At 47.8% G+C, this 8,422-nt stretch overlaps 1 protein-coding gene across 2 annotated transcripts in view; it reads right to left on the bottom strand.

Moving 5' to 3' along the window:
* Pggt1b (protein geranylgeranyltransferase type I, beta subunit) overlaps positions 1–3,864 on the bottom strand; it is a 14,326-nt gene extending 10,462 nt beyond the window's left edge. The window contains exon 1 of one of the 2 annotated variants that reach the window (XM_013016113.1): positions 3,781–3,864. The gene's annotated coding sequence lies outside the window, so the exon portion shown is untranslated. Of the gene's footprint in view, positions 1–219; positions 298–3,780 lie in introns of those variants that run through there. The other variant, XM_013016114.1, reaches the window with a different exon arrangement.
* Between the last annotated feature and the right edge of the window lie 4,558 nt (positions 3,865–8,422).

Below are 8,422 nucleotides of genomic sequence, written 5' to 3' on the forward strand. Positions count from 1 at the left end.
AAAAAAAAAAAAAAGAAAGAAAAGCAACCAAGAACCACAGCTTTGGTAAACTCTGCTTTTGCAGAGGTGAAGGGTAGACTAGCATGTATTACGGGAAGTAGTTTAGATAACAATGTACCCATAGGGATCACAGTTACATAAGAAAAATAAAACTTGGGTAATGAGGAAACAAAAAAATAATCTGTACAGGAAGATTTATGCACAGCACTGAGTACTTACTCAACCAAGAGGGCGATCCATAGCCGCCGCCCCATCATCATCAGTACTGAAAGGGGGTCTCCCTCACTAGCTCAGGCTGGTCTCAAGCTCCTTCCAAGCCAGGGCAAACACTACTATTAATAACCAGCACAGTTGCACTCCGCTTAACACAAACATTGTATCTCAACCAAGTATTTCTTTCAACAAACTACAAAGTCAAGTGTTTAGAATGACACCTGGATGGTGAAACATCTGTGTGACCACCAGACTCATGACTAGGCCTGAGTAATGAGGAAGTTCCTTCAACAAGACTTTTTTTTATCAGTCATGGGACTTGAACTCTGCGCCTAGGCGCTGTCCCTCAGCTCTTCAGCTCAAGGCAAATGCTCTTGAGCCACAGCACCACTTCCCGTTTTCTGGTGGTTCACTGGAGAAAAGAGTCTCACGGCCTTTATTGCCAGGGCTGGCTTTGAACCACCACCCTCAGATCTTAGCCTCCAGAGTATTAGGATTACGGGTATGAGCCAGCAGTGCCCAGCTCGCAAAGACTTTTTGATACATTATGATTCTAAGATTGATGGATAATAATTTAATGTGCAATATGCTTGAAAAAGTCGTATTTAAAATACTGTAAACATACTTCTTTGTTTTTTTGGGGGGGTCTGGTCGTGGGGCCTGAACTCTGGGCCTGGGCGCTGTCCCTCAGATCTTCAGCTCAAGGCAAGCGCTCTACCACTTGAGCCACAGCGCCACTTCTGGTTTTTTTCTTTTTGCTTATGTGGTGCTGAGGAATCAAACCCAGGGCCTCAGGCATGCAAGGCAAGCGCTCTACCACTGAGCCACCTTCCCAGCCCCTGTAAAAATACTTCTTAAGAAGGGAACAAATCCAAAAAGCCAACTGAAAATAAAACATTAAAGAATTACCTTTACCTTTCAGTTTTTTTCTGTTTTTTTTTTGTTCAATCATGGGGTTTGAACTCAGGGCCTGGGCTCTATCCTGAGCTTTTTTACTCAAGGCTAGTATTCTACCACTTTGAGCCACAGCTCCACTTCCGGCTTTCTGGTGGTAAATTGGTGACAAGAGTCTTACAGATTTTCCTGCCCAGGCTGGTTTTGAACTGCAATCCTCAGATCTCAGTCTCCTGAGTAGGTAGGATGACGGGTATGAGCCACAGGCTCCTGGCTACCTTTCAGGACTTCTAATCACCTACTTCCAATAATTAATGGGATCTAAGAAGACCAGATTCTCACATCATGCCATAAGACAGCCTCAGGATTTTGGATCTAAAAAAACAAAACAAAACAAAACAATACATGATAATTCCTGATGCACCGAGTCTACGAAGGCGAGAGACCAGGACACTGCCTTGGCTGGAGCTTGCTCGGCGTTAACTAGGTGTCTTACAGTGGGCCTGAGGCCTGTGGCAGTCCCAGCCCAGCCTCATGCTTCTTAAACCCCTGGAGGTGGGGGTGGGGAAGCACCGGGAAGCTCCAGTGATCTGACCACACCAATTACCAGGATTAGGGATTTCACAATCCTGAGGCTAAGCGGGGGTCAGGGTGGATTTGATGAACTATTCAGTGTCCTGGGCCAGGCAGGGCAGGCTCCACTCGGGGCCCGGGGCCTGCTACTGCACAGCAGAGCAGGGCAGCGTGGCCCGGAGCTCTGGCTCTACTCCATCTCAGTCACGTCTGCGGGGCCTCAGGCGCTCTCTCCAGGCCAGTTCCTAAGAACTACCTGACAATGTATTTGGCAGTGCTTTCACAACTGCAAGATGCTGAATGTACAGCATCATTTCGGCCATGAGCAAAATAACCACCATTTGTAATTTTTACATTATTTTTTTGTTTTGAAAGTTATAAGGTCTTTTCCAATTTAAGACTTTTAACACTGAAAGTTTTTTACTGTCTACATTTCAACGTTTTTCCAATCTGTGCTGCCTACACTGGCCTTGAACTCCCGACTAAGCTCCTGCTTCTGCCTCCCAAGTAGGCTGAGACTACAGGCACACATCACCATGCCCAGCTCTCTGTATGTTTTAGCTTACCACGTGTCACATGCAGTGAACAGAATTCACGTCAGTACACACACACAGGCCTACTTCTGTACTACTGCACAGTCTGTGACAGTCTTTATAGTCATATTAACTTTTTTTTTTGCCAGTGACCAGGGTTTGAACTCAGGCCCTCAGCTTGCTAAGCAGAAGCAACGCCATACCTCGAGGCCCGGGCCCACTGGCTGTCCGTGGGTAAGGCTTTGCTTCCTGCCCGAGGCAAGCACCTGACCTGCAAACGTCTACCTTAGGCTTCCGGACATGCTGGGATCAGGCATGCGCCACCCCACGCCGCTCGCCTTCCAGGGAGATGGCGTCTCCGGGACCCCCAGTCCTCCCACTCTTAGCTTCACAAGTAGCTAAGACCAGGACTGACTCCAGGACAGATACACGATGTCATTGTTTGATCCTAATTAGTGCCTATAAGAAAGGTGTTAGATATATTAAATTCTGATAGATCTACTCTAGAATGCTTAATAATTTTTAACAAGAATTTACAAAGTTTAGATTTAAAGGAGCTGTATAAAAACAAGCAGGGTGCTGGTGGCTCACACCTGTCATCCTAGCTACTCTGGAGGCTGAGGATCTGAGGATCTGAGGATTGTGGTTCAAAGCCAGCCCGGGCAGGAAATAAACCACCAGAAAACTGCAAGTTGTGCTGTGGTAGAGCGCTCGCCTTGAGCTGAAGAGCTGAGGGACAGCACCCAGGCTCTGAGTTCAAGCCCCGTGACCAACAAAAAACAAAACCCCCCACAACTATAGACTTCAAAAATGAACTAGAAAGCCATCCACTATTTCCAAGGCCATGTCAATAGACAAAACTTCCTTCTAAATAAAAGTCCTAGATGTTTAATTCTCACAAACCATTGGATGAGCTGGAGATGGTTACCCACCAGGGCCAAATGGCTAGGAAGTGCCGACTCTCATTAGACAGACAACAGTGGCCGCTGATAGGGACTGCATGAATCTCTACCATTTCACGATCTTTATTCCCGTGCCATTTCCACTACTCCCTGTGGAGGATCGAACACACAGGCCTGAGCGTGCTAAGTGTTCCACACTTGAGAGAACATCCCAGAGCTTAAAAAAAGAAAAAAAGTGTGCTTTCATTCAGCTGATCACGAACCTTCTGAATTTTGGAAATGTAATCAAGCAAAACACTCAAGTTTATAGAAGTGGCTTAGAAATTATAAAAGTGGCTGTAATAAGAGTGCTACAGAAACCATAAAAATATCAACTAAACATAAAGACCAGGAGAAAGGGCCCAACTGAGCGGAAAGGCAACTTGATGGCAGTTTGTTATGCTGAGGAGACAAGTGGGGGGGAGCGGGCGGTCTAGGTCAGTCACATGTGAAAAGCAAGCATGGGTCACCAGTGAGGGGTGCCCACAGCGGGGTGGCAGTGTGGGTCCCCACTTGACCCCAGGTTGCTCTGGCACAGGCACAAGCACACTCACGGTTTCAGTGAACACTAACACACCCCACGAGGTCCGACCAGCCACCATAAAAATAAAAGGCTAAAAACTCACTCACGGTCTTCGGTGGGGAGCACCTGCAGCGAGTAGATCCACTCTATTATGTCACCTCTGTTCACCACGTCTAAGGAGTCCAACATATCCAGCCCGGAGAGAGCAAAAAACGCAACTGTCAACCTAAAAGAAAAAAACACCAAACACCGCCTTCACTGTCATGCCATGGGACCATGGAGCGGGCCGGCCCGGCAAGGCAGCGCAGCACCCATCCCACCGCGTCACCACACCACGCAATGGCTTTTAAACTCAATAGCCGCAGTCGCACCTCTGATTTTAAAAAAAAAGAGCTTTAAGAGCTCACCCGAAGCAGCTATGAGTGCACTGGAGCCCGAGCATGAGCGGCTGAGGAGGTGACAATCAGCACAATGGGCTTGGAACAGGCTGGGAACCCATGATGAAAAGGTCAATTTTCACTGATAGGGCAAAAGCAGGTATGCTTCTCAATTTTAGCTTTTTTGGGGGTGGGGTGGGGTTGGGGGTTCCAGGTACTGGGGCTTGAACTCAAGGCCTGCCCCTTAGCTTTCTTGCTCAGTGCTGGCCCTCGAACGCCTTAACCACAGCTCCACTCCTGGCTTTCAGGCATGAACTGAAGGAAAGAGTTCACAGGCCTTCCTGCCCTGGCTGGTTTCCAACCTCGACTCTCAGACCCCAGCCCTGGGAGTAGCCAGGACTCCCTCCTGCCGGGACCCCACTTTAGAGCCCTGTGACCTTCGTCACCGATGGATCAAGGGACGGGGGACTGGCAGCACTTGGTTTTCTTCCCGAGAAGATGGAGAGATGACCTCCAAGGTCCGCGCGCCACACCAACGCGGAGACCTCTCCCGTCTCTTCCTCCCCATCTATCTGTGGTTTCAGAACAGGGAAGAGTGCGTGCAGGGCTGCTTCCGCCTGCTCAGGAGGTCACATTGAGCACTTGGTTCTCATGGAGAACTGAGTCCCCACTTCGTTCTTCCTGTGCCGAGTCCACAGGCCCGTGTTCACAGTGGAAATGGGCCTGAGCAAGCCAAGGCAGAATTCCTTGGGCTGGGCAGGGCAAGGCTGGGCTGGGTTAGGGAGAGGACCAAGTGGCCCCCACAGGACTCCTGGTAGAAACCACTCCCCCAAAGGAGAACACACCAGAAATGAAAGGTGACCGGGTTCTGGTCTGGAAGTTCGGTTCTGTTTCGTGATGCCTACAAGTTCAGTACTAGCTCTTCGGTGAACACTTTTCTCTGTAAGGATGTATGATACTAGAAACACTACTTCCCCCGTGAAGGAGTTGTAAAGATGTGACTAAGCTTCAAACAGCTGCAGTGAGTCAGCCACCGCCAAGTATGAATGAATAACGCTTCAAACTCTCCTTCACACGGGACCTGAGCCGTTCACGAGCATGTGCTGGGATCTGGGTGCGGTGTGCGTGCTGGAGGGGGCGGGGGGGGGCCTCCTCATAGCCTCTCAGCCCCTCCTTTGCTCCCCCTGCCTCCTTCCTTGCTTGTGGTGGTAGTGGAGTAGAACTCAGGCCTCTGGGTGTTAGGAAGGCACTCTACTCCTTGACGGCCCCGGAACTGCCTGTCACCCTTGGTGCTTTATTTTAGGTCACTCTTCAAGTAGGGTCTTCAGTTTGGACAATCCAATCTCCTGCCTTTCACTTCCTACCTGTGAACCACAGCCACACAACCCTACACCTGGCTTCTTTGTTGAGAAAAAAGTGCCCCTAATTTTTTCCTGGGCTGTCCTCGAACCAAGACTCTTTTGACCTATGCCTCTTGAGGAGCTGGGATTACAGTGTGTGCTACTGTACCCAGCCTACTTTTTTTTCTTTAATGCAGTCATTTATTCCTAATTTTAGAACACTGCAACGTGATGTAGCTATGTCCCCACTTGACATCTAGGCAGCTGGTAAAGATGCCCAGGGACACCTGTGAAGGAAAGGAGGTGAGCAAAGCAAGTGGCTCGAACTCTGTGAACAGTCAACGCTCATACATCAGCACTCCCAACGTGCCAGTCCAACCTGACACAACAGCACTAGTCATTCCCATCGGCTCAGGACGGCTATCTTCCCGTCTTCCTACTCCCCTGATCCCCACAACACAGTGGGTTTTTTTTTTTTTTAAAGAGTCTTTCACCATGCCAGCCTCTGGGCAGCTGGACTGTAGGTTTGCACCACAACACCTGGCTCAGAATGGGTCTTCTATTCCTTTGTTAATATAAAAGAAAAACCTCAGCAAATGACATACTTAATTTTCCGGAGACATGGTCATCAGAAAACTCTTAGTATCAATCGATATTTTCTGACTACAAGGTTGTGTTTCTGAGTGCCACCAAGCAAGAAAACCAAACAAGCCAGAGGCCTTGAATTCAAACCCCATACCAACAAACCCAACCCACCACCTACAAATATACATATACCTATATATACATATTTACACACACACACACACACACACACACACACACACACACACACACACGTTCTTATCAGACTGGAAAAAGCAGGGAAATGGAGCAACTTTGTCCTAATAGTGGGGAATGTTTTTAAACATCCAGTCCAACGCCAGCCTTGAGGGCCCTATTTTGCTGGTTTGTCTTTGCCCATACTTGTTTCTTCAGAGGCGCTCAGTGAACGCATGTAGAACTGAACTGAAATACTGAGCAAGAACCTAACTCAGGCCACAGTGTTGTGTTTTAAAACTCTTAAGAGCCGGGTGCTGGTGGCTCACGCCTGTTATTCCAGCTATCAGGAGGCTGAGATCTGAGGATTATGGTTCAAAGCCAGCCCGGGCAGGAAAAGTCTGTGAGACTCTTATCTCCAATGAACCACTAGAAAACTGGAAGTGGCACCGTGGCTCAAGGTAGAGTGCTTGCCTTGAGCTGAAGAGCTGAGGGACAGCTCCCAAGACCAAAGTTAAACTTCATGATGGACAAAAAAAACTCTTAAGATGGGGGCTGGGAAGGTGGCTCAGTGGTAGAGCGCTTGCCTTGCATGCATGAGGCCCTGGGTTCCATTCCTCAGCACCACATAAGCAAAAAGAAAAAAACCGGAAGTGGCGCTGTGGCTCAAGTGGTAGAGCGCTAGCCTTGAGCTGAAGAGCTGAGGGACAGCGCCCAGGCCCAGAGTTCAGGCCCCACGACCGGACCCAAAAAAACTCAAGATATTTTGTGACCAAAAGGTTGTGATTTTGTGCGACACAATCTTAATTATAAATCACAATTATCACAAAAAAAAAAAAAACAGTGTAAGCCAGGCATTGGTGGCACCTGCCTGTCATCCTAGCTACTCAGGAGGCTGAGATCTGAGGATCAAGGTTCAAAGCCAGCCCTGGCAGGAAAGTCCGTAAGACTCTGATCTCCAATAAACCACCAGAAAACCAGAAGTGGTGCTGTGGCTCAAGTAGTAGAGTGCTCATCTTGAGCTGAAGAGTTGAAGGACAGCACCCAGGCCTGGAGTTCAAGCCCCACGATCAAAACCAAAACCAAAACCAACAAAAAAACATAGTGTAACCATAGGTAAGACTGTGAATCCTTCAAGACAAAAACAGAAGAAAAATAAACAAATGACCTAATGTGATCCATCCAGTTATTTCTTAAAAATAAGCCATAGGAAACTAAAAATGATTTTAAAATTCAGTGTGGCAGATGCCTGTAATCTCACCACTGGGGAGTCTGGGTGCACTGGTCAGTCTATACAGCAAGACGAGGTCTTGGGCAGGAGAAAAGAAGAGGGAGAGAAAATATATAAACACTCATCTCTTCATTAATGCACCAGTATGCAACATGTCTATCCTCTAATATTCAATGTTTGATGTCAATCCTAGACCTATAATAAAAATGAACTATTAAACTCATTAAGTCAAGCCCGGCCCAGGTGACTCACACTTGTCATCCTAGCTACTCAGGAGGCTGAGATTTGAGGATTGTGGTTCAAAGACAGCCTGGATAGGAAAGTCTATGAAACTCTTATCTCCAATGAACCACCAGAAAACCAGAAGTGGTGCTGTGGCTCAAATGACTGACCAATAAATAAATAAAAATTCATTAAGTCATACAATTGCTCTTTTGGGTGGGGAGTTTGGTCGTGGGGCCTGAACTCTGGGCTTGGGAGCTATCCCTAAGCTCTTCAGCTCAAGGCTGGCACTCTACTACTTGAGCCACAGCGCCACTTCCGGATTTTCTTTTTGCTTATGTGGTGCTGGGGAATTGAACCCAGGGCTTCATGCATGCAAGGCAAGTGCTCTACCACTGAGCTACCTTCCCAGCCCCATATAATTTCTCTATTCACTTAATCAGGTTTATGAGCAGAGATTACACTATTTGTATTTTTTCTCTTTCTTTTTGTCAGTGGTGGGGCTTGAACTCTGGGCCTAGACGCTGTCCCTCAGCTTTTCAGCTCAAGGCTAGCACTTGCCTCCCCCCCCTTTGTATTCTTTTACAGGGTTTCATAAACCTGGAAATTTACAGGGCAAAACACTGGCATTTTGCAAATAAAGTCATAGACCTGTAACTACAGCTGTAAGCAGAGTGTGACTTGAAAATACAACTTAACAAAAGGGCAGGGTTTTTGTTTGTTTGTTTTGTCGGTTGTGGGTCTTGAACTCTGGGCCTGGGCGCTGTCCCTCAGCTCTTCACCTCAAGGTGAGCACTCTACCACTTGAGCCACAGC

The sequence above is a fragment of the Dipodomys ordii genome, unplaced genomic scaffold (assembly GCF_000151885.1).
Source record: "Dipodomys ordii isolate 6190 unplaced genomic scaffold, Dord_2.0 Scaffold29, whole genome shotgun sequence".
Taxonomy (NCBI): domain Eukaryota; kingdom Metazoa; phylum Chordata; class Mammalia; order Rodentia; family Heteromyidae; genus Dipodomys; species Dipodomys ordii.